At 47.7% G+C, this 23,351-nt stretch overlaps 1 long non-coding RNA gene across 3 annotated transcripts; it reads right to left on the bottom strand.

Annotated features, from left to right (window-relative positions):
- Positions 1-551: 551 nt before the first annotated feature.
- Positions 552-20,143, bottom strand: LOC140690943 (uncharacterized). Of its 3 annotated transcripts, none has more exons than XR_012066355.1 (6): positions 19,969-20,143; positions 13,373-13,446; positions 12,376-12,453; positions 7,091-7,318; positions 5,823-5,979; positions 552-1,231 (listed from the first exon to the last, which is right to left on the bottom strand). It is a non-coding gene; the product is annotated as an uncharacterized lncRNA (long non-coding RNA). The 3 variants fall into 3 exon arrangements; XR_012066353.1 differs by lacking the exon at positions 19,969-20,143 and adding an exon at positions 18,433-18,811; XR_012066354.1 differs by lacking the exons at positions 552-1,231; positions 19,969-20,143 and adding exons at positions 4,319-4,494; positions 18,433-18,811.
- Between the last annotated feature and the right edge of the window lie 3,208 nt (positions 20,144-23,351).

The raw sequence follows: 23,351 nt of genomic DNA on the forward strand, positions 1-23,351 counted from the left end.
TGGGCAGAATCTCTTTCTAGAGGAAGGGGGTTGGGAAAGCTTTCTAGGCAGATAAAATTCATCAGTCCTCTCTGGGAGGTGAACGTGTGCTGGAAAGATTAAAGCAATAAGCATGAAGGATGAGAACAATTATTCTCAGAATAAAGGGACAAGGTTGTCTGTATCTTACACATGGACTTAATTCATTTAACAAACCATCTTTTCATGGTGTAAAATTGATCCCGTAGCTCCAGGCTGGAAACCCGGCAAAGACCTCAAGACCCAGGTCCTGCCCACATCCGTGGACTCATTTTGGACCTCTCATCTCTCACAGTGCCCCAGCCCCAGTGGGCTTCAGTTTCATACTGTGTCTCTCCCTTTTCTTCCTCAAAATCTTTCACATGTGTTTCCTCTGCCTAGAATGTTCTTCCCCCTAACTCCTTAACCCCAGTTCATCTTTCTAATCTATTTCCCTCTTAAGCGTCATAGACAATAGAGACACTTGTCTTGCTCACAGGACATCCCCACGGCTGAGCCACAGCACAAGGCACAGAGTAGATACAAAACAAGCATTTCTGAAATGAATAAATAAATGAGTATTTATTATTCCAAGGATAAAAGAGTCACAAATTTCCTGCCTTTACGCACAGATTCATTCATTCTTTCATTCTGCTAATACTGCGTGGGCTGGGAGATACAACAGTAAACAAGAAAGCCTTCTTGCCTTCCAGGAGATCCCGGTTTAATGGGAGAAGGTGGCAGAGAGAGTCACACAGGGAACTGGCACAAAGTGAGCATGAGGGCAGGGACACCGATGGAGCAGAGAACACAATTTGCGAAGACAGCAAACACTTCCCAGACAAGGTGAAGCCCAAGGTAAGTCATAGATTCATAGAAGTTAGGTGAGTGAAGGAGGCAGATCTAAGGGGGTGGTACTGGGGTGAGAAGGAGGTAATTCCAGGCAGAGGGAAGAGTGATGTAAAATTTGGAGGCTCATTGGACAAAACATTGTTTGCAGACAGAGAGGGAAAGAGAGCACACACGCACACCGTAGAGGGAGGTTTGTAAGGATTCGGGAGGCTGACTCTGGAGAGACTGAGGCACGAGGCATACCCAGAACAGCCTTGCAGCCATCCTAAGGAGACTGGACTTGATCCAAACGGGGCCATCAGATCCCACTAAAGTATATTAAGCAGGAGCATGGACATGGCCACACTGTGTATCACAGAGACCTCTTCAGGTGGTCCATCGCCTACGGAACACAAGGTAAGATTAACATCACTTTAAGGGCTTCAATTTAGACAAACTCATGATTCCATGGGAGGGGCAGATGGGGGAGGTCTGACAAGGTCCTGCCTTTGGAGCCGATATTACAATCCCTGCCATTTAGAATCCTCACATTCTAGTTTCCCAGAAGCAAAGACTCATAGAAATAAGAGAAACCCTGCCTCTTAGACCCAGGAAAAGGGAGGTACAGCACCTCCATCTGGCAGAGGACAGGAGGATGCAAGGTGGACACCTAAAGTCACAGCATTGCAGGGACCTGGAATCACAGAATTAGAAGCCAATAACATCTCTCTTCGCCAGCACAGGGGACTCAGTGGCGTTCGGTAGCCCACGCCCTATGAAATGACACAGGAATCCTCTCGGGAAGGTGGCCGTGGTCTCCCTAAACCTCTTTCATGCACGGTCCCACTGGGGCATCTGGTCACCCTCCCATGGCTGCCTCTTACGAAGTGCCCACCCTACACCCCGTCTGAGCTACCCCCCCGCAGCCTTCTGACCTCTGACCCACTCCTTCCTGCTGGAGCATGAATATTTTCTTAGCTAGCATCGGTCCTTAAAGATAAATGCAGTTTTATTTCTCCCTCACCTCCCAGGGTGCCAGAGTTCAACTCAATTTTCTTAGATTAAATAAAATTTCAAAGTGTCAGTCTCTGGCAAACGACGAGTTGGAAGGTGGTTGATTTTCCTAACCCGATCGCCAGTCCAATTACAATTTTTAATCTATATGTAGATAATGGTGAACAAAACCCCACAGAAATGTCAAGAGTGAGGAGGTTATTAGCTTAGTTTTAATTACTGTCCATCATTCTTAGCAACTGGAGGGACCCAGCAAATTAGGGGAAGGCGGCATTCCTCCGGAAGAGTTCAGCCAGGCCCCTGGGCTGCGGTTCGAGGAAACCATCCCCGCAAGGAGACAGTCCAGGGAGCAGCCAGCGCACATCCCCCACACCAGCCCCGCCACGAGTTCCTGCCCAGGGAGGCCTGCGGACTTGGACTTGGGCAGAATCAGTCACAGCTGCTGATGCGATGTGACCGCAGACCTCCCTCCTCCAGCATCCCTGCAGGCTGCGCGCCTCTCCCCCGTGCTCCCACCCTCTTTGTGTCTAAAATATACCTAGAGGTTATACTTTTGTCTTGATGATAAAAGTAACACATGCTTATTGTAGGAGGATGTTTGGAAAATTGGGGAAAATGAAATGGAGGAAAGAAAAAAAACTTATCCTAATCTCACCCACTAAGACAATTGTTAATATTTGGGGTTATTTCCAGTATTGTGAATGTGTGTATACATATATACGTACATATATATGTACATGCATACACAAATAAATAAAATAAAACATATAATACAAGTATTTATATATAAAATATGTAATAAAATATACACTTAATATTAAATTTATTGTACAGTGTATAATATGGTCTTAATTTATAATATTTATATTAGTATAAAAATAATTATAAGTAAATTATAATATATGATATTATAATTATACACACACAGTTTGGAGTTATATTACATGTGGCTTTTTACATCCTTATCAGAAACAGCTTTTCACTTCATGACTGTTACTTGCAAACATCATTTTAGTAGTTGCAGAATATTCTATAGCTTAGACACATTTCACTAATCCATCCTTTATTATTGTATATACAAGTCAACACGTATTTTAATAGAGATGTGACAATACTTTGTTTAATATTGCACTCTGTTTTTTTTTTCACTTAAGCTGTTTTTCATGTTGTTATGAATTCTGTGACTATCATCTTAATAAACGACTCAACCTCTAACAAGTATTTTTGAGGATTAATCTGTGCCAAGCACTGTGCTAAATTCTGGAGATGTAAAAATTAGAATCCAATAACCATTAGAATCTTTTAGGGTGCCTGTCCTTATGAACCATACCTTTCATTAAACTGAATATATATACTAATCAAATTAGCCATTCCGTTACTGGAGATTTGGAGGGATTAATGTTTCTCATATTTGTGCAGAACACTGCCTTGAAAATTTTTGTACATAAACTATTATCTCTATTCTGAAGGATTTCCTTCTTATAAATGCCCCAGAATGCAAGGAATGGGTCTAAGGGTATTAATATCTTCAAAGTTCTCAATGAGAAATCTAGTTTCTACTTAAATGAAGTTTTAGGAGTGAAATTGATTTGTGACCTAAAGTAAACACACACAAAAAAAGTCACATAAAATTAGACCCTCTGTTTTAATTAATTAGAAACAGTGTTATTTTTAATGTCTTAAAGGTTGTCAGAAAGATGTGGTGAAAGAATAATATCTTATTCATGAACAGAGATGGACAGTTTTTTAAATTGCTCACTTTCATCATTTTATTTGTGGAAAAAAGAAAGAGAATTGGAATAAAGATATTAAGCATGTAGGCAGCATGAATACAGCAACCACTGGGTGCTTCAGAGGGCCACAGGAGATGCTGTGCGTATCAGTGTGACACAGGATGGTGCTGATGGGAGACTATTATCAAGGCTAAGCTGATGGTACCAGAAAGTCCCAGATCTCAGGGAGCTCACTATTTATTAAGTATCCACATATAGCAAATCTCTGATGGCCAAACTTTGGACTTCCCTTCACTCAAGAGATTAAAAATAACATTTGAGGCTTCCTTGGCAACACATTAAACTTAGCTGGGGTGCTTTTTAAAATTACCAATGGCTGGGCGCCTCTCTTAGAGGTTCCATATCTGTGGCTCTGGGTGGGGTCTGGGCACCAGTATTCGTAAAGCTTCCCCAGTAGATCTAACATACAGCCAGGGATGAAGACTCTCTCCGGGTGTAATCCTCCACAATGGGGGCTGGACACGCACCCCATTGATCTCTCCCCACTTTGGCATTCTAAAATTTCCCCAGCCCTCTGCTCGCAGGATAATGAGGCTAATGGCCAATCAAGCCTTAATGAGGATTGATTCGTTTATTAAGCTGCAATTACATGCCAGGTGCTTCCCGCTCCCCAAGCCCAGGAGACTCAAGGGCAAGCAGGATGTGGCCTGGGAACGGCTGGGGATGCAGGGACAGAGAGAAGGCAGAACATCATCAGGGGTTCACAGGGTGGACTTGGGGTCCAAGCGCCAGGGGAATCCCAGTGGCAGAGCAAATACATACCAGTATTGAATGAGTCTGGGCAAACTCAAGTCTGAATCACTTGGACGTGTGGGGGTCCCATCAGAGCATGGACAACAAGGTTCTGGTGGACAAAGGGCTGGAAGATGGGTTGGGCAGAGGGGAAGGGGCAGTCTGTTAGGGAAAAAAGCCCAACCAGAAGCAGAGGGCACTCGGGAGAGAACCCACTCAGTTAGGCAAACTATCAGGGTCCTTCCTGAGACTCTAGTCTTCCAGAAGAGCCCCCTTCCCTGTAGTCCCATAGAAGAACTGGTGTGAAAATCAGCAAAATTGACGTGAACGTTCCTTAAGGAGAGGGGTTAAGGTTTGGGAAGGGATTTGACGGCCAACCACCCACTCCTCTTCTTCTGCAGGGAGTCCTTGCAATATACCCCAAAACAATATCCAAACAGGTAGCCAAATTCTTCTTACTGACAGCTGGACAGTCACCCAGTCCTCCTGCCCCTGGCCCAGTGAAAAGCTCAGCTAAAGGATGCAGCAGGGAGGTGGGAGCAGGCACTTCGTGAGCCAACAGGTCCTCTCTCCCCAAAATCAGGGCATATAGCTCATTCATCCTGAGACATTCAGGGCTCCGCATCCTGGAGGCACACTGTAAATATTTCCAGGCATGAGGAATGGGAACGGGATGGGTAGGGACAACGTGGAATGGGGTAGAAAAAGGAGTGAAGTGGAGAGAGTTGTGTGAACAGAATAAAATGACGTGCAGCCGAGTGGAGTGGGATGACAGAGTGCAACAAGGGACAGGGTGTAACAGGGTAGGACAGGATGGAGAGGACGGAATAGAATGGGAGGCATTAGAATGGGAGGGACTAAAGTGGAATGGACTGGAATGGGATGGGATGAGATGGAGGGGTGGGTGGAATGGGACGGAATGAGGTAGAATCAGATAGTACAGGAAGAGACGGGATAAACGGAATGGAACAGAAAGGGGTGGAATAGAATAGGCTAGAAGGAGATGCCAGCAGGACAGAAGACAGAGCTGAGGGCATCTAGACCTGTGTCCACTCACAGGGGAACCCTGAGCAAGCCCCTTTCCCTTTGTGGCCTTAATTTCCCCAGCTGTGTGTTGGGACTAAATTATACCCAAGGGCTCACCAGCTCTGAAGACGCTCTAGTCTTTACAGCAACCACGTAGTCATAATTCAAAGAATATTTGCTGAGTGTCCATCCTTTGCCAGGCCCCGGCTAGATACTCACAGCCGAGTCAGGGAGCCAGACCACCCCCACCCAGAAAAACGCATACTGCTCACACTGAGAACTGCTCTGGGGTGATCTCATGGATCTGGTGACTTTAACTTCTCTCCAGGTTCTGATAGGCACTTGATTGATGCTCTGCTTTCTAAATAACCTTTCTCATAAAGAAGAGAGAATCCATGGGGAGGGTACAGTCTTTCCTCCTTCACTCACCCTTCCCATGCTCCAACCACTGTCCTCCATCCGTCACTGGTGGAAAAGGAAGGAAGCTTTGAGAGTGACCATTGCCATAAAAGGTCTGGCTTGGTGGGGACAGATGTTGAATGACGTCTCTCTCTCCTTTTCTCAAGAAGACTTTCGAGATCCAACCCTCGGAATGACATGAGCTTTGAGTCACGCGCACCATCATTATTCTCACTCCTTCCCACTCCCCCTGTCCCCGGCACTCCAAACAGGCTGTCCTCACTGGACAGACGGATTTGTGGATGGATGATCTTATTAATTCTTTGGTAGGTCAGACTAGATCACCTTCCACTCCCATCTGCGAGCCAGCCCAGACATTTCAAAATTCTATAAGTCCAGCATCGTGCCCCAGAGAGAGGAAGGAAAAACAAAAAAACAACAAAACAAAACAAAAAAAAAAACAACCTCCCAGGCCCTGAACCATCAGCCACTTTTCAAAGAAAGTCAAGACTCTGTCACATTTTTTTCTTCCCTCCCAAAATTAAAATGTGCCTCTAGTATAACTTGTTATCAAAAATAGAAGCATTTTATCTATCTTTATTGCAGAACAGAGATTACATGGAGACATTCAATTTGGAGTCAATTTAAATTTCAATTGTCTGTGAAATCTAAATCAATAGGGTATAGTTCAATGACGCTTTAATAAAACAGGACATAACAGAGAAATCATTAGGAATTACATATGATAAGAGATTGGAGCAAAGCCTCTGTAATGGTGGAAGGGACACTAGAAAATTACCCCCAAGCATTCGCAAGTAAACCAACTGCTTCCTTCCCCCATGAGATGCCTGAGAAAGCTTAATTGTGCTGTGAGCCCTGGGAATCCATCTCTGTCAAGCCAGTGATTGGGGGACAATTTACAGTGAGTGACAAAGGCAGGGGGTTTGTCTCGACTAGAATATGCTGATCAAGTTTCTCCATCCGGATGCCTTGAACGTGTGTTACGCCCTCTTCAATTCCCGACCTTTCTCTCTTGTCTCCCCACCACTGGCCATCTTTCCCCTGAGATCTGTCCTTCAGGGGACCCCTAGAAGGGTCCACCTTGGGATAGGATGCTCAGAGGCAGGGAGGAGGGGAGACAGCTGGACACAGTGGATGACAGACCAGGCTTTGGGGAAAGATAACTGAGGAAGGAATCCCAGCCCCTCTCCTGCGTCTTGAGCAAGTTGAAACAACCCCAAAGAAAAAGCCCCCTCCCAAGAGCTTACATTTTCTTCCTCCCTCAGTGCTAAACTTACCCAGATTTCTGAAATTTCTCAGGCAGAAGAGCCCTTGCCGTTCGTCTGCACTTGACTCACCCATGACCTGGAGGATGAAACTAGCGAGGGCGGGCCGTTCACAGCAGCAGCGAACGTTCGCTGAGCCGTCTCACCCTGTGCCACGCGCTGAGCCTGCTGACTGAAGAGCATCATCTCAGCTGATCCTCATACAATCTGTGAGGTGGGGCTGCTGCTGATCCCAGGATCCTGGAGGAAATTTAGGCCCAGAGTGGTGGAGCCACCTCAACCCGCAGGGAAGCCCAGAGTCCCACAGCTGAAGGCAGAAGAGCTGAGGGGTCAAACCCAGGCCTGACTGGCTTCAAAACAGGCAGTGAGCTGCCTGTTGCTGAAGGTATCCAAGAGTCTGGGTAATCACATAGCAAGAAGGCAGTGGAGGGAATTCAGGGAAGGGGAAACACCAGGATCAAAGCCATATGAAGAGGCTCCCTCTACCACAGATTTTCTCAGCCTCAGTACTAGTGACATTTTGGACTGGATAATTCTTTGGGGGACAGGGGAGAGGGCTGTCCTGTGCACTGGCCTCTGCTCTCCAGATGCCAGTAGCAAACTGCTAGCTGTGGCAACCCAAAATGTCTCCCGACAGTGCCACGTCCCCCTCCCCTGGGGGGAAGGGGGCAGGAACAAAACCTCCCTAGTTTGAGAAACTCTGCAAAAATTTCTGGAAAAGTCAGGAGACATTCATGAAGACCAGCGCTGACAAGGAAGTGCAGTCTTACACCCTGGCCATTCCTTCCTAGGAGACAGCCGTGCACTGCAGCAGCCCTTATATCACGGCAGAAATGCTGTATATCTGGTCCCACTGTCAGCATCCCAGAGTGGCAGAAGGATTATCTGACTGTGTGTAGAAAATAGAGAGAGATAGAGAAGGAGAGAGGGAGGGAGGAAGGGAGGGAGGAAGGAAGGAAGGAAGGAAGGAAGGAAGGAAGGAAGGAAGGAAGGAGAGAGATCTGAATATAGGCATTTGACCTAAATGCAATAAATTTGTGCCGTTGGTACTACCAGCCCCCAGCCCAAGTCTGAGCTGCTACAATAGGACGTCAGTAAGGCTGGACGTATTGAAGAATCTGAGTGCAACAGAGCTGGAAGGATCCTTAAAAAGTTGCAATCAGGAAGCTAATCCTGGGCTGTGTGTTGCAGGGTCAAGGGTGTTGGCCACAGGCATCTTCCTTTGCACTGCTCCCATTCCCCTCCACCTTTTCCCCCTGATTCTTCTACCCTATAGGCCACCACGTGTGGACTGCAATGGACCGTCTTGTTTTCTGCCTTCTGGTTGGGCTCTGCCAATGGGAGGTCCAGAAGGAAATGAGAGAGGGTGGGGATGGAGGTCAGGGTACCATCTCTCCAGCTCCTGCCTGCCAGGGTCTCTGAGTGGTGGCTGTATCCCTCACTAAAGGTCTCAGCCCTTGCCCAGAGACCACATAACCCTCCCCAGTCACATCTTGTTTAGGAGTGATGATGGTCCCCTCTGTTACTAGATCCCAAAGCCTGCACTGTCCCGTGTGGTTTCCCTATGCCCTGCCCACACCTTTGTAAGCAGTTCCTTTATTAAACTCTTTACGAATTATCCCAGTGTGTATGTGCCGTGCGTTTCCTGCTGGGACCCTGACTGATGAACCACATGATTCTTTACTCAAACAAAATCTCATGTAAAAGCACCATAGACAAAACAGACCAAGACAGGGCTCCTCCAGCCATTCAGCATGCATTTGTCTGGTGTCTGTCCTCTGCTGGACACCGTGTGCTGGGGGCTGAAGAAACCCCGGGGAGGGAGGGAAGCAGGGGTCCTGCCTGCTGGAGTGTAGAGTCTCACAGGAGGCAGAGGTGGGAATTGTAACCGGAGCTCCTTGTCCCCCAATGCTGTCCATGTAAACACCTGCCATCTGATTCCATCCATCCCATTCCCATTTTTCAGATGGGAAAACTGAGGCCCAGAGAGGGAAAGGGACTTGCCCAATATTTAAGACAGTCCAGGCTTCTGGAAGTCGATTCTACAACTGGAATCCAGCCTTCTTCATTTCTAGTCATGGCTGGTGTTTAGTGAGCTGTTACTAAGTGCTGGACCCTCAGCTACGTAATCCCAGCGTTTAATCTCCTAACAACAGTCGCTGGTGGGAACGGCTGGCATTGTTTCATTCTTTTTTAAGGCTGAGTAGCATTCCACTGTATAAATATACCACAATTTCTTTATCCAGTCATCTGCCGATGAGCATTTAGATTGCTTCCAAGTCTTGCCTATTGTAAACAGTGCTGCTATGAATAATGGGGTGCATGTATCTTTTCAAGCTAAAGTTTTCTCTGGGTATATGCCTGGGGTGGGATTGTAGGAGGGAAGAGGAACCACCTCTTGAAAGCACATGCACTTGAGCCAGTGTCTAGGTATGAATGCTGGCTCTGCCACTTGCTAGCTGTGTGACCTTGGGCAAGTTGCTTAGCCTCTCTGTGCCACAGTTTGTCATCTGTGAAACATTGTCATAGAGTGGCTAGGAGATTCTAAGTGTGTCAGTGTTTGTATTTAGAACACTACCTCGGATATCATGAATATTCTTCACATGTTTCACATTTTTTAAATACATAAAGGAAGAAAGGAACAAAAAGATAAACCAACTTATTTCACAGGTGGGGAAACTGAGGCCAGGATAGGAAGGACTTGCCACATCTGAGTTATTATCAGAGCTGTTGGGCTCTTTCCAAAGATGGCACAGGGTGAGGCTGGCACCAGAGAATCCAGTCCCAGCCTGTTGTGATGACTCAGATGCAGAGACGCACAGTGGAGGTGGCAGGAGACCCAAGAGCAAACACACAGTGTGACCCAGGGACCCACCGAGACTTCTCCGTGGGAGCCTCTCCCCCACCCCCGTCCCTGCCCTCACACGCCCCGAACGTGCCGCTCCAAGACACGGGCCAGATGGATTCCAGAGAGTTCTAAACGTGCGCCTCTCCATCTCGCCATTTAAGAATAACTAGGGATCTCCAGGCTGTACGCGGAGGAACAAGAAATACTACCAGGCCTGGGCGGAAACCTAATGAGAAACCGAACACGGCCAGACAGAAGCTTAGCAAGAAATACTGGCCCGGGCTCCCAAGAAGAACTGCGGGCCCCGGAGATCGGGCGGGCGGGCTGCCATCTCCCCCCACGGATCGATCGCGCGCAAGGCTGCCGACCGCGGGGAAGTAGATAAACGGGAAGATATACGACAGGAGGGACCCAGGGCTGATGAAAGGGGAAGAGAAGGCAGCTTAAATCAAGGGGCAAGTGCTGCGAGAGAGAGGAGATAACACGATTTGTGCTTATGGTTAGCAGGGAGAATCGGTCGAGGAGCGGGCGCCGCGAGGCAGGGGAGCACTCGGGGAGGACGACGAGGAGGGGCCGGGGGGAGTGCGCGGTGCTCCCGGGGAATCATGGGTGCTCTGGGAGGCGAGCCGGAAACAAGTGACTAAACCGGCAAAATCGCTCCTGGTCCGTTTGGTTGTGGCCCCAACTGCCTTTTAACCTCTGCCCTTTTTTTCCCAGCTTTCCTGGGCCTCCCTGAGGGCGCTAAAAACTGCCCACAGCTGCCTCCTCCTCCCACAGTGGGCACCATCAGGACAGAATTCAAAGCCCACGTCGGGGCGATGTGGACAACAGTGAACGCTTACAGGGAACGTCCTTGGTGCCTGTGGCTGAGCTCGGAGACTCCTATGTCTTATTCCAGCAGACAGTCACTCAGGACTGAGGCACCAGGGTTGTTCCCATTGTACAGAGGAAGAAACTGAGGCTCATGGAAACTAAGGAACTGCCTCCAACATGGTAGAGTGGCTCTGGATCTCCAGACTAGGCAACTCTGGCTCCAGAGCCCACCTGCTTAGAATCCCAACCGTGATTCTAAATGGACTGGATTGCCATCCACAGTAGCTGGGGGATGAGCTCAGAGGGACATTTCTGCACACAGCTCCTCAGAGGAAGGCTCACAGGGTGGAGCCCCGCTGCCCAGTGAGATAACCAGTGCCCTACAGTGGGCCCTCCCGCATGCTTCCTGCACTTCCTTACAACTAAACCTCAGAACCCAGACCCTCGTCTCAGGCTCTGCTTTGGGGGGGGGGGGGAACCAGACTGAGACAGGACTCCATCTACCTTAAATACAAGAAAATGTAAGAATCAGGACTGCCTAAGCCAAGCCAAGTCTGGGGGACTATATGAGGAAGGCGATTCCTCTCATGTTCTCCAAATGTGTTCTCCAGCCCAGAAAATAAGAACCCTGGCTGTCACCTTTTCTCCCCTCAGAGAAGTGCTGGGGGAAAGGCTTCCATCTTTCTTTTCACTCTTGACTTTTTGCCGAACCTGCCGATGCATGCAAGCTCGTTATTCAGTGCAATGTGGAGGCTCATGTGAATGTTTAGAACTATTAACAACTTGTCTTGAAAGTACACTGAGAGCAAAACGGTCTTGAAAAACTCTTAAGACTTAGAAATGGTTGCCACATCTTGTAAAAACAACTTCCCAAGAGAATCATGGCTCACCTGATATCAGGCTGCCCTGGGAATGATGCTGCAGTGGGCATCTCTGTGTTCCCAACAGAACAAACCAGAGGCGGGTCATTGGCACTTTTCTCCCTCAAGATTGATGGAGGGGAAGGCTTATGACTTTCACAGATTCTTCACTTTCAGCAAACAGACTAGGGAGTCTAGTTCTGTTTTAAAAAATGATTTTGAGTTGATGATTAGGGAAGGTGATCTCTGTAGAGGTGGCAAAATGCAGAAAACCTGAGACCCAAGGTTAAGAAGTCCAGCCATTAAGAGCAGGAAGGACAGCATTCCAGGCAGAGGGGACAGCACGTGCAAAGGCCCTGGGGCAGAAGCAAGCTAGGTGTAGTTGGGAGACCCAATGGAGTCAGTGGAACTGGAACAGAGAAGTGAGCAGAATGTACCCTCCGCTCAAGAGTTTGTGGAGTGTGTATTTTAGTCCTCTAATGATGAGAGCCAATAAAAGGCTTCAAGCAGGGGAATGAGCTTTCAAAAAGCAGACCCAGAGACTGGCATGGGTGGAAGATCAGAATGCAAGATGGGTCAGTAGTGGTGCTGACATTTCATTCTGCTGTTCACTGGATGCATAACTGCAAAGATTTGATCCCATCAGCTGGTGGTAGCTTAGCACAGACGAATTTGATTTTAAACTTCTCATAAAATCACTTGCATGCTACAAACAATCTGATTCCCCTGGTCCAACAGAATCAAAAAGAAAATAATTTATAAAGAAAAAAAATTACCTGTTCACACCTGAGAGACTTAGAGTTCAGAACTAGACTTCTTCTTGCCCTGAGCCCAAGGGGCATGCTGTCTGCTGCCTTCACAGAGTGAGAAAAAAAAAAAAAAAGGTGATCAGAGTTGGCTCTCCACAGGGGAACATCACTCTTTGCTGAAACTGTCAAAGAAATCACACATATTTGGCAACTGCAATGCTGTCTGGGTAATGCCTGACACTCTGGGGGCCTGTATTCTCTCACCCTTCAAAGCCCAGTTTGCACTTACACATCCAGCTCACCCACACATGCCCAGCTGAATGGATAACATGAAAAAGACCAAGGACATCAAGTGTTGGCAGGGATGTGGAGGAACTGGAGTGCTCATTTATGGGTGAGAGTACAAAATAGCATAGTCACTTTGGAAACCATGGAGCAGTTTCTTTAAAAAAGTTAAACATATGCTTGTTGTGTGACCAATTAATCCTGCTCGAAGGAATTTACCTAAAAGAAAACATAGACTCTCAAAAAGTCTGGTGCAAGAACATTCGTAGCAGCTTTGTTCATGATAGGCAAAACCCAGAAATAACTCAGATGTCCATCAACAGGAGGAAAACAAACACACTGTGGTATATTCATATTCTACTGCAATAGAAAAGAAATGAGCTATTGACACTTGCAACAGTATGGATATATCTCCAAAGCATTCTGCTGAGTGAGGGAAGCCAGACGGAAAAGGCCACTTACTGTAAAAATTCTATTTACAAGTGCTAGAATAGAAAAAACTATGGTGATTGAAATCAGATCCAGAGTTGCTTCTGAGGATGGAGGGATTTCCTGGGAAGGGTACAAGGGAATTTTTCTGGTGTGGTGGACATGCTCTCTCTCTTAACAGGGACATGGGTTACATAACAGTAAGCCTATATCAAATTGACCTAATTGTATATTTAAAGATCAAGCATTTCACTGAATGTAAACTATATCTTACATTTTAAAGATGTAAAAAGAAACAAAATTCACTTACTTTTGGCTATCTTCTCTACCCTCTCCAGACTAGATTCGGGGCTCATCTTAGCCTGGAAGCTCCCAGAAGCAGACCTAGAGATGAATATTTGCATGCAGATAATTTATTTGGTAAGAGAGAAGGGAAGTCAGCCAGTAAAGGATGTGTTATCAAGCAGGTAATCACCGTGGGCAATAAGGCTCAGTCCTGTCACCCAAAGAACACACTGTCACCCAGAGGGGAGGGAGCTGGGGTATTTATACACCAACTTCTATTAGTCATTGTTTGAGGCATAATTCATTAGCCTTTTTAACTGACCAGAGTGTGGGCAGAGCAGGTCCAATGGCCAGAGGGAGCCCTCCTAGGGAAATAAATGCAGAAATGTGGGTGTCAGGCTGGCATGCACTGAAATGATGTGGGATGGGGTAATATTGGCAGGGCCCCAAAAGCATCCACTGCAGGCCTCGTCTTGGTTGCTCCCATAGCCTCTTGCATGCATATTTATCCTATAGGGATAGAGTGATTAAAGGCTCAGGTGATGGAATGAGGCTGACTTGACCTCAAATTCCAGCTCTGTCCCTTTCTTCATCACAACCTGAGCAAATGGTTCTTCTTCTACAAAACAGGAGTCCTGCCTTGTTGGGTAATTCAAAGATTTATCCCTGTTCTGTGATTGCCACAGCACCTGGCACATCACAGGAACTCCATAAACACTAACAGCAATGAACAGTATTATTACTATGTCATTCATTCTATTTGCCCAAAAATAAAGTCCAAATTAACATTTTTTCCATTAGGATTTTTTCCCCTTCGATTATTTTTAAGATTTAACTGTTGAAAGAGAATACATTTACATAGTTCAAAATCCAAAAGGTATTAAAGGATAAGCTGTGAAAAGTTTCCCTCCTTTCACACCCAGTGGCCCTCCTCACAAGGGACCAAGATGATCAGCATGTTTGTGTGTTTTTCCAAAGATATTTTCATACAGCATTCTAATATATTTTGGGCTTGCTTCTATTTTTCTATGGTGGAATTCAGTACTTGCTGGTATTTGATTTGGCATAAATAACATATGCATTTTTAACTTTCCATTTTGAAATAACTTTAGATTTGTAGAAGAGCTGTGAAGATAATATAGAGTGTTCTGGTACATCCTTCACCCAACACCCCCCGATGTTAATATCCTACATGACCATAATACATTGATCAAAACTAAGAATCTGACATTGGGCCATGCTATTAACTATAGTACAGATTTTATTTGGGTTTCACAGTTTTTTCACTAAAGTGGATCCACCCCCAAGATAGCATGTTGCATTTAGTTGTCACGTCTCCCACATCTCCTCCAATCTATGACAGTTTCTCAATATTCCCTTGTTACCATGATCTTAACGCTTTTGAAGGATCCTATGCAATTATTATAAATTTAATGAATCTATATGTCTTCTTATCCCTGAACGGCACCAGGACACCCCCAAATTCCACACTTAGAATTGCTAGTTCAGGGGAGGGGCATTGAGCACTTCATGGCTGTCACTGCCACCAGAAGGCTGGAAATTCAGACCTCCACCAGTGCTGTGTGACCGTGGACAAGTAGTGCTCCCTCTCTGGGCTTCAGACTCCCCTTCAGTACCATGAAAGAGTGAAATCATGTTTGCATCTCTGAAATTGTATGGCAAAGCAGTCTACACACTCTAAGCCCTCTTCAAGATTTCAATGTATGTTAGCATATTAAAGACTCTGGAAAGTCCTGCAGTAAAGACACCTGTTTTAATAGAGTTTAACCCAGCATTTCTCAGATGTATTTGACTTCTACCTATTTATCTCCTGAGAAGATCCTTTGGGACATGGGGACTAGGTGATACATAAGACCTGTGAACGGAACTTAAATTTGTTGGCAGCCCAGGAGCAAGTACACTGCCCAGAAAAGGCTGATCATGAAACCAGAGCTGGGGAGAAAGCTTGGAAGGAGGGACACGAAGGGGAAGGCTGAGTGAGGTCATGGACACAGACTTCTCCTTGGCTTCTCAGCCCTTCTGAGCTGCCCAGACCCTGGGCATTGAAGGATCCACACAGAGACGTACGTGGTACCCCCTGGGAAGGAAATTTGCAGCATCCATTAAAATTGGCAATGCCCTCAGCATTGAACTCAGTGATGACGTGTCTAGATCCAGCCATACCTGGATCACTAATCACTGCCTCATTGCTTGAGGCTGAAAAAGAAAGGAAAAAATGTGCATGTATGCACGTGTGTGTGTACACCACATAATATACAACCCATCTCAAGAAGGACAGTGCGACACTGGGAACAGTGGCTGCTTCCAGACTGAGGACCTGAGAGGGATCTGGAGACAGAAGTGGGAGAAAGTGACTTTCCACTGATTACCCCTCTGCACCTTCTGAGTTTTATACTTATGTTAGTGTTACCTGCTTAATGAATTTGAATGATAGTTTCTAAAGAATGAAACACATTTTGATTTACCCATACAGTGGAATGCTGTACTATATGCAGCTGTTAAAAAAAAAGGAAGGAAAGAATGTACTAAAATGGAAATATCTCCAAACTAGACATATATAGAATATCACTCATGTAAAAAAGAGGGGTAAAGAATATAAATATATGCTGAATATATATATATATAGAAGGATATAAAAAACTAGGAATCATAGTTATTTGTAGGGGAGGGGCTGGCATAGAAGTTGGAGGGAGATTTTTCACTGTCTTCCTTCAAATATATTTATATACTTTACACATAAATACATTTAATAAATTTTATTACATATGTGTGAACAGTGAATATGTTACCTCTTCAATTAAATAGATAAACATGAACGCAGGACATCAGATAAACTGTTAAGTGAAAAAGAAGCAAGTTTACAGAACAGTGTATATAACTTCTTTGCCCCCCCAAAAAGTGTTTGTGTATATATGTGTATATGTGTGTATATATGTGTGTGTATATGTATTGTGTGTAAATGTGTGTGCGTGTACACATATTTGAAAGTACACACTCTTTCTGGAAAATTCCAGAAAAAAAACTGCTAACAATGGATTCTCCTGTCAAGGGGGCCAGGGGACGCCCAGGCCTTGTCCACCTGGGGAAACATTTGATTGTTTACCATGTGCATAAAACATTTTTTTAAAAGTTTTTATGGCTTCTATGAAAGGGTGATCACCACACCAAGATTTTTCAAGCAAAAATTTAGAAATGACTTTGGCATTTCTCCCTTGGGGTGGGTTTGTATACATTGCAGCCCATCCATACTCTGGAAGATTCTTCAGATATTAAAATACTTGAGAAACCAAATGTGCCCTTACTTAGACGGACCTAAAGAGATGTCCACCATGTACTATTAAATGAAGAACAGTTTCCGAATCAAAAATAGAGTGTAATTCAATTTTTGTGGGAAAAAAAAATCTGCGTAACTAAGTGTACACATGCCTATGTGTTACTTTTTGCAAACACACATGGAGGATTCAAATCCTGACTCTCACTTATGAGTTGTGTGATTTTAGACAAGTGACTTAAAATCACTGGGCCTCAGTTTCCTCGTTTGTAAAATGGGTGCAACTATCCCACCAGCCTTGAATTAACCCACTTGATTCTTCTAGCGGTGGAGGGCATAATGCCCACCCCACGGTCAGCACTGTGTAATTAAGAGCTGTTATTCTCACACACAAGTTTTAAGTGCATCCTAGGGATGAGGGACCGGTGGTGTTTACACCACATTCTGCGCTGGTTACCCTAGAATATGGGACTTGAGTAGGGCAGGAAGAACCATTACTTTCTATTGCTTGAAACCTTTTTTAATAACAAGCATGCATTCTGTTATAATTAAGAGACAAGAAACAATAAAAGTAAATTAGTTGGGGGGTGAGGATGGGGGAAACTCCATCTGAACCACAGTAGGGGAGAAAGGAGCTGCATGTACGTGACCATGCCTCAGACCTCACACCTATAAAGAAGACAGGACCCAAAGCAGCTGCCGCACATCCCGCTGCTAAATCTGTCCACCTTCCTCCCGCTTGCGAGACACAGTGACCGGACTCAGGAATTACATCTGGGATGTTCAAATTTGTGGCACTCAGAGCACCAGAACTTTCGGCCAGTGCCACTGTTTATCGAGCATTGTTTATGACCCCAGAGGAGGGTCAGGGAAGAGAGGGGACATGAGGACTGCAGCCCTGGACTCTGGGGACTGACCCAGAATTGGGTTCAGCCACCAGGGTCTAAACCACTGATCTCTGTGGAAGGATGCTGGGGGGGGGGGCAGTATTTCTCCAAGTGCATTTGCAAAGGGCTTCGGTACAGAAGGCTTTGAAACCATCTGCCGTGAAATCCTCTCTGCAGCCCCCAGTGAAGAGCCCCAGTTGATAGACCAAGAAATGGATTCTGAGAAGAAAAAGACTTAACTAAGGTCACAGCTGGAGATCAGAGGAGGCTGCATTCAAATTCCGGTCCGTCCACCCCAAAGCCGTGCCATTGACACGACACTGCAGCAGGAATGGGATCCACCAGACCACAGAGAACCCATTCATTCATTTCAGCACCTATGGGACCAGTTATTTTGCACCTGCAGTGAGCCAGGGCCTGACTCAAAGAGTGCAAAAAATTCGTTCTCCACTTGACATTGACTGACTTAACACCCACTCTGTTCCGGGAGCTGGGTGAGGCACTGGAGCTACAGTGGAGAGGACAGACAGGCACGGCCCTGCTCTCAGGGACCTCTACAGGGGAGACAGTTGCTTATCCAATAACAAAAGCAATGACATAACCTACAAAGAAGAGAACCACAGAACTGATAATGAGAATTTGACCTAATCCCTGGAGAAGTGAAGCTTGTGCTGAAATCTGAAGAATGAGTGGGTGTGATGAAGGAGAGGAGGGAAAGAAAGGGAGTCCAGTCAAAGAGGATGGCATGAGCCAAGGCCCTGTGGTCAGAAGGATAAAGGACCCAAATGTGATCCTTATGGCTGGAACAGAGAGAGTGAGGGGGAGTGCCACATGAGGTCACACAGAAAGGGAGACAATGCAAACTCATTCAGGGAGCTGGGACCAGAGTAAGGATTTGGTCCTCACCTTGAAGCAATGGGAAGTCTTTGAAGAGCTCTGAGCAGGAACTGACATGATCAGTTTGTATCCTCAAGGTGGTGACAATCAAATGAATGTGAGGGGCGTGTAACAGCCAATCAAAACCAAAGAGAGACACCGATGGCAGTGTAATCCAGGTAGCTGGGCAGTTGCCTGATGCAATCTGAGCAGTCAGGAGGCTTCCAAGAGGAGGTGATGTCCTGAATGGGACATCTTTTAAATCTATCATGGACTCCCAGTTCTGAAAGGTTCAAACCAACTCCTTCCAACAAGGATACAGGCCCATTTCAGAGACGAGGCCCAAGGACTCCAGGTGACTCTAGTGAAGACACACAGTCTCGTGGTGGCAGACCAGGCACCCTAGGGGGCTGGCAGGCTCTCCTGGTGGGATGTCCCTCTGATGTCACAGAGACCTGATGATGTTGCGGAATTCCGGCTGACCCTACGGTCTGAGTCTCTAACCCATTAGGTGGGAGATGAGACACTCCTCCCAAGAGAATCTCCTTCTCTTGGCTGGAGAGCTCCCTGAAAGCTGGCTGAGCAGCCCCCAAGGAGGCATTTAGGTAAGAGGACCCCCAAGGAGCCTTCAGACTGAATTTCAAGGAGGGCTGAAGCTGAAGGAAGAAGGGATTATTGGCTCTGCTCTCTGGAGGGAGATTGATGGAGACAAGTCAGCGAGTGGGCAGCTCAAGGGAAGGAACATTTCTAGCCCCTTTCCTGCTAAACAGAGAACACCCATGATGCCTGCAGATCCAGGCAGAGCCCTGCTGGGAGCAGAGATAATAGCTCAACAAAAATAAATCGATATGAAGAACTCTTACAACTCAACAACTAAAAGAAAAACAGTCCACAAATTCAGTCCTACAACCACAAGGAACTGAATTCTGCAGACACCCTGAATGAGCTTGAAAGAGAACCCTGAGCCTCAGAAATCAAAGCCCCACTGACACATTGATTTCCACTTTGGGAGATCCTGAGCAGAAAAATCTAACTGCATCATGCCTGGATTAGTGACCTACAGAACTGTAAGCTAACATGGATGCTGTTTAAAGCCACCAAGTTTGGGGCTATTTGTTATGCAGCAATATAAAGCGAATCACGCCCCTCACCTCTGTAAGTAGTACCTTTACTAAACTAGGCTAATTTGAATCTGCCGTCTGTTTCCTATGGGACCCTGTAGGGTGCATTATTCAACTTCTCTCTGCCTCGGTTTCCTCCGCTGGAATAGGAGATAATGGTAACAAAGCTATTGCGAGGATGCAATAAGATGGTGCACGTATGATCAGGTGTGGCCGCTGTCTTGCTCTCTGTCCATCCCCTGCTCGACCCCTGCTCCACCTACACCCTACTCAGGTGGACATGCCTGCCTCCTGCCACTGCCATTGATGCTTCTAATCCCTAGGCCAGAACGTCCCCACCTGCTAGTTTATCACAGGGAAGCATCTACCCTCGGGAAGCTCGTTAACCTGAGGGGCTGTGAGGGACGTGCCCAGCCCTGGTTCCCCCGGTAACAGATGAGCCCACCTGACGTCGTCCCCCCTCTGTGGCCGCCTCCTCCCCGAGTGGGGCAGAGTGCCGTCGAGTCCTGTGCTGGCGGCCGTACACGGTGGGGAGTCGCTCCAGGACCCCTTGTTTGGGGCGTGTAAGGCCCCCTGTCCGATAACCTCTGATGTCCCTGTCACTGTCTCCGGGCTCAAGGCTCGCGGCCCTGCCGGGCGCGACCCAGCCGGCGGCCAGCCAGTCAGGAGGCGAGGAAACTCCCGCGAGAGCCGAGACTTCAGGGGAGGAAGGGCGGGAACCGGAAGTTGGGGTGTGGGGTCCCCAGGCGGCGTCCACCAGCGCGTGGGGCCCTGTGGCAGCGGAGCGCCACCAGAGGCGTTGTTCTCTTTCATGATGTCGAGGGCGTCCTGTTAACTCAGCGTGTGCTTCCAGGTTAAAGGCAGCAGCCCGGGCTCGTGGCCCTGCTGACGCCCGGGCCTGGCTGGTGGCCGCGGGCCGAGCGCAGGGGCCGGGCGTGTCTGTTCCGTGCTTGGCGGCTGCCTGGTCAGTGAGACAAGCCTGCCCCCCGCCCACCACCCCTAAACAACTGCAGACACGGGCTTTAGGGCTGTTACCTCGGGGACAAGCTTGTGACTTGGACGTGGCCTGTTAACCCGGAGGGGTTTGGTTGGGGCCTGCGGTGACGGCGGGATAACCAGAGTGCCCTTGGGCTCCGGGTCCCAGCGATGCGAGGGGCGGAGCAACGACACAGTGATGGGACTGCAGCTACACGCCGCCTACAACGCAGTGCAACAGGTGGGAGACCCACAAAGGGCCAACAAGTCATCCGCCATAAACCACTATCGGGTCTAGAACAGCTGTGCGTGACCTGCGGGACCCCCGTGGGCATCCATAGTGACCAGTGGCCATGAAGTCCAGGAATGGGCCGACAGAAATGCCGTCCACTGGCTTTTCCTTACAACCCCACTGCTGCCAGGCTAGGAAGGGACTTAAACACAACTGTCGTGGGAACCGGCTCTCAGCACGTGGGCTGGGAGGCTAACTCAAGCCCCCGGCACCGTAACTGGCCATCCCAGGAGCAGTGGTCCCAGTGCCCCCGCCGCATTAGCCCAGAGGCAACCAGTCAACACCATCCGAGCTCAACTGTTGACCATCAAAGGATTGTTGACTTGCTTTTGCCCTTGACACGGGATCTACCCCCAGGGGAACACGTTATAAAAAGGCCCTGAGACCAGCAGGTAAGTCCCCTGCTGTTTGGGTTTGCTGCCTTGTGGGGAATAAAATCAGAAATGGATTTACAGATCTCACTTGTCTTCCACCTACCTAGGACTGCTGCGGTAGTTAACCCGGGCCCCTGCTGGAGAAAGGCACCACTGTAGTACCCTGTGGTCCGTCATTACACCGCCTCTCCAGTATTGGGCACCGGCCGTGCGGACTGGGGCGGGCTGGCGGTGGGTTCTGCAGGCCAGGACAGAGCCACAGGCGGGGGTGATGGAAGCTCCGAGCGCTGCTTCTGCTTGTCTCGTGCTTAATGGCCATGATCTTCTCAGCCTTGTGCCTGTGTGTGTGTGTGTCAAACATCTTACATTTCATCCTGAGTCTGAGTGGAGGGAATCTGTTTGCAGTTGAGGTAACAAATGTAGCCTCCCTGTGAGATGGATCTGACTGCTGAGTCTGCTGCGAGAGGCTGTGGTCGTCCTCTGAACTTCCTTGAAAAGTTGACCCGTTAAGCGCCTGGCTTCCTCTTGGCTCTTTAGCGGCTGGTGTCTGTATTGCATCTGTGGTATTTGGTTGCAGGGCTGAGTGGACTGGACTCTGACCAGACCCCCTTTCCTCAACGCCCAGCAGAATCTTCCGGGTCTCCAGTCTCCTGCCCTGTTGTCACACCTGCCAAAAGTCAAAGCTCCAAATGTGGGTGGTCCAGTCTCTTCCAGATGCCCAAGTGCCTTTGAGATGAATATACCACCCTTCATGGTCTAATTATTTTGACTGAAGATTAGTGGGATCTTACTGCTCCTGGGGGGTACAGATCCATTGTGAATGGTTTATGCATGCTGAATTTAACCCAGTTTCCAACACAAGAGCTCCCTCCACAGAGAAGCCCGTTTCAATTGCCTCGGCACCGCTCTCTTCAGTGCCCTGGGGCTAAGGCAGGGGTCCAGCAAGGGGAAACTTCTTAGCCAGTTCTCTCAGGAGGGGGCTTATACCTGGGAACCGGTTAAGAGGCTAAGATGGGGACCACAGGAATTTCCCAATCTTCCTGGACTCCTGAATATCTCTGTTGCTACCTGCAGGTCTGGATACCTGGTCCTAGCTGTGCTTATTTCCCTGTTGCCATCCATTCCCCACTAGGAAATCTGCTGTGGGACTCCCAGCACAATCTAGATGTGCATATTAAAGGCAGTTGGATACACACACATCCCTAGCCCAGTGCTGGGAGACAGAAACCACGGAGAGCCTCAGCAGGTCACGCACCTCGGTCCTCTGGGATTTCCCCTTGGCAGAGCCTCTTGGGGAAGATCTGGTTTTGCACTTTTCCTAACATGCAGGTGCAGATGCTGGAATGGCACTCAGGGAAGCCACCAATGAGATGGCCGGAGGCTGGAGGTGGGGCTGTCTGAGGGGTTCCTGAACTGGGCAGAGGGTCATGTCTCTTGTTCAGAGATGACTTTAGGAGACATTCATTTAGTCAGGCTCTGTTTGGGGGGATATTGTTGTTACCAGCTGGAGCCGAACTTAGATTCAGTTGCTCATTGCACAAAAGTCAATATTTGAGAGACAAGGGTTGGTGGGAAAAGATGCTTTATTTGGGAAGCCAGTAACCTGGGGAGATGGTGGACTAGCATCCCCAAAACTACCTCCCTGTTGCCAGTTAGGGGGCAAGAACTTTTAAAGGAAAGCTTCAAGGGTGTGCAAGCGGGGGTTGCTACATACAGAACAGTACAGTCAGCTCTGACAGTCATCTTGAAACTGATCATGCAGTGGTCTGGTCGGCACCATCTTGATTGTTTTAACCACAGTCTACTCTTGAACTCCAGGCTTGGTTTGTTCCCATTTCCTGGAAGCCAGTTCTTGGAATTTTGCTTGACGGAGAAGCTTATGTCGTGGGTGCAGTCTGGTCATCACGCAGTTAGCTTTTCCCCTCTGGTGGCAGTTACAGTATCGGCAAAACCACTCAGGAATGTTCATCAGACACTGTTGGTCCTGCAGGGAGGAACTAAAGGTTCTGTGACTCTGTTGTCCTAATCATTAACAGCTTAAGCCTGCTCTTTTGTGACTCAGCGGCAGCCTGGGAGACTACAGCTTTTCTACAAACAAAGAGAGGTGGGGACATGATAGGGCCTTTGTACTTGGGAGGGCCCTGCAAGGTCCTGCTCGGTTTCATTGTAAGACAGATACTATCCTTG

This window comes from Vicugna pacos, chromosome 32 (genome assembly GCF_048564905.1).
Source record: "Vicugna pacos chromosome 32, VicPac4, whole genome shotgun sequence".
NCBI classification, from domain to species: Eukaryota; Metazoa; Chordata; class Mammalia; order Artiodactyla; family Camelidae; genus Vicugna; species Vicugna pacos.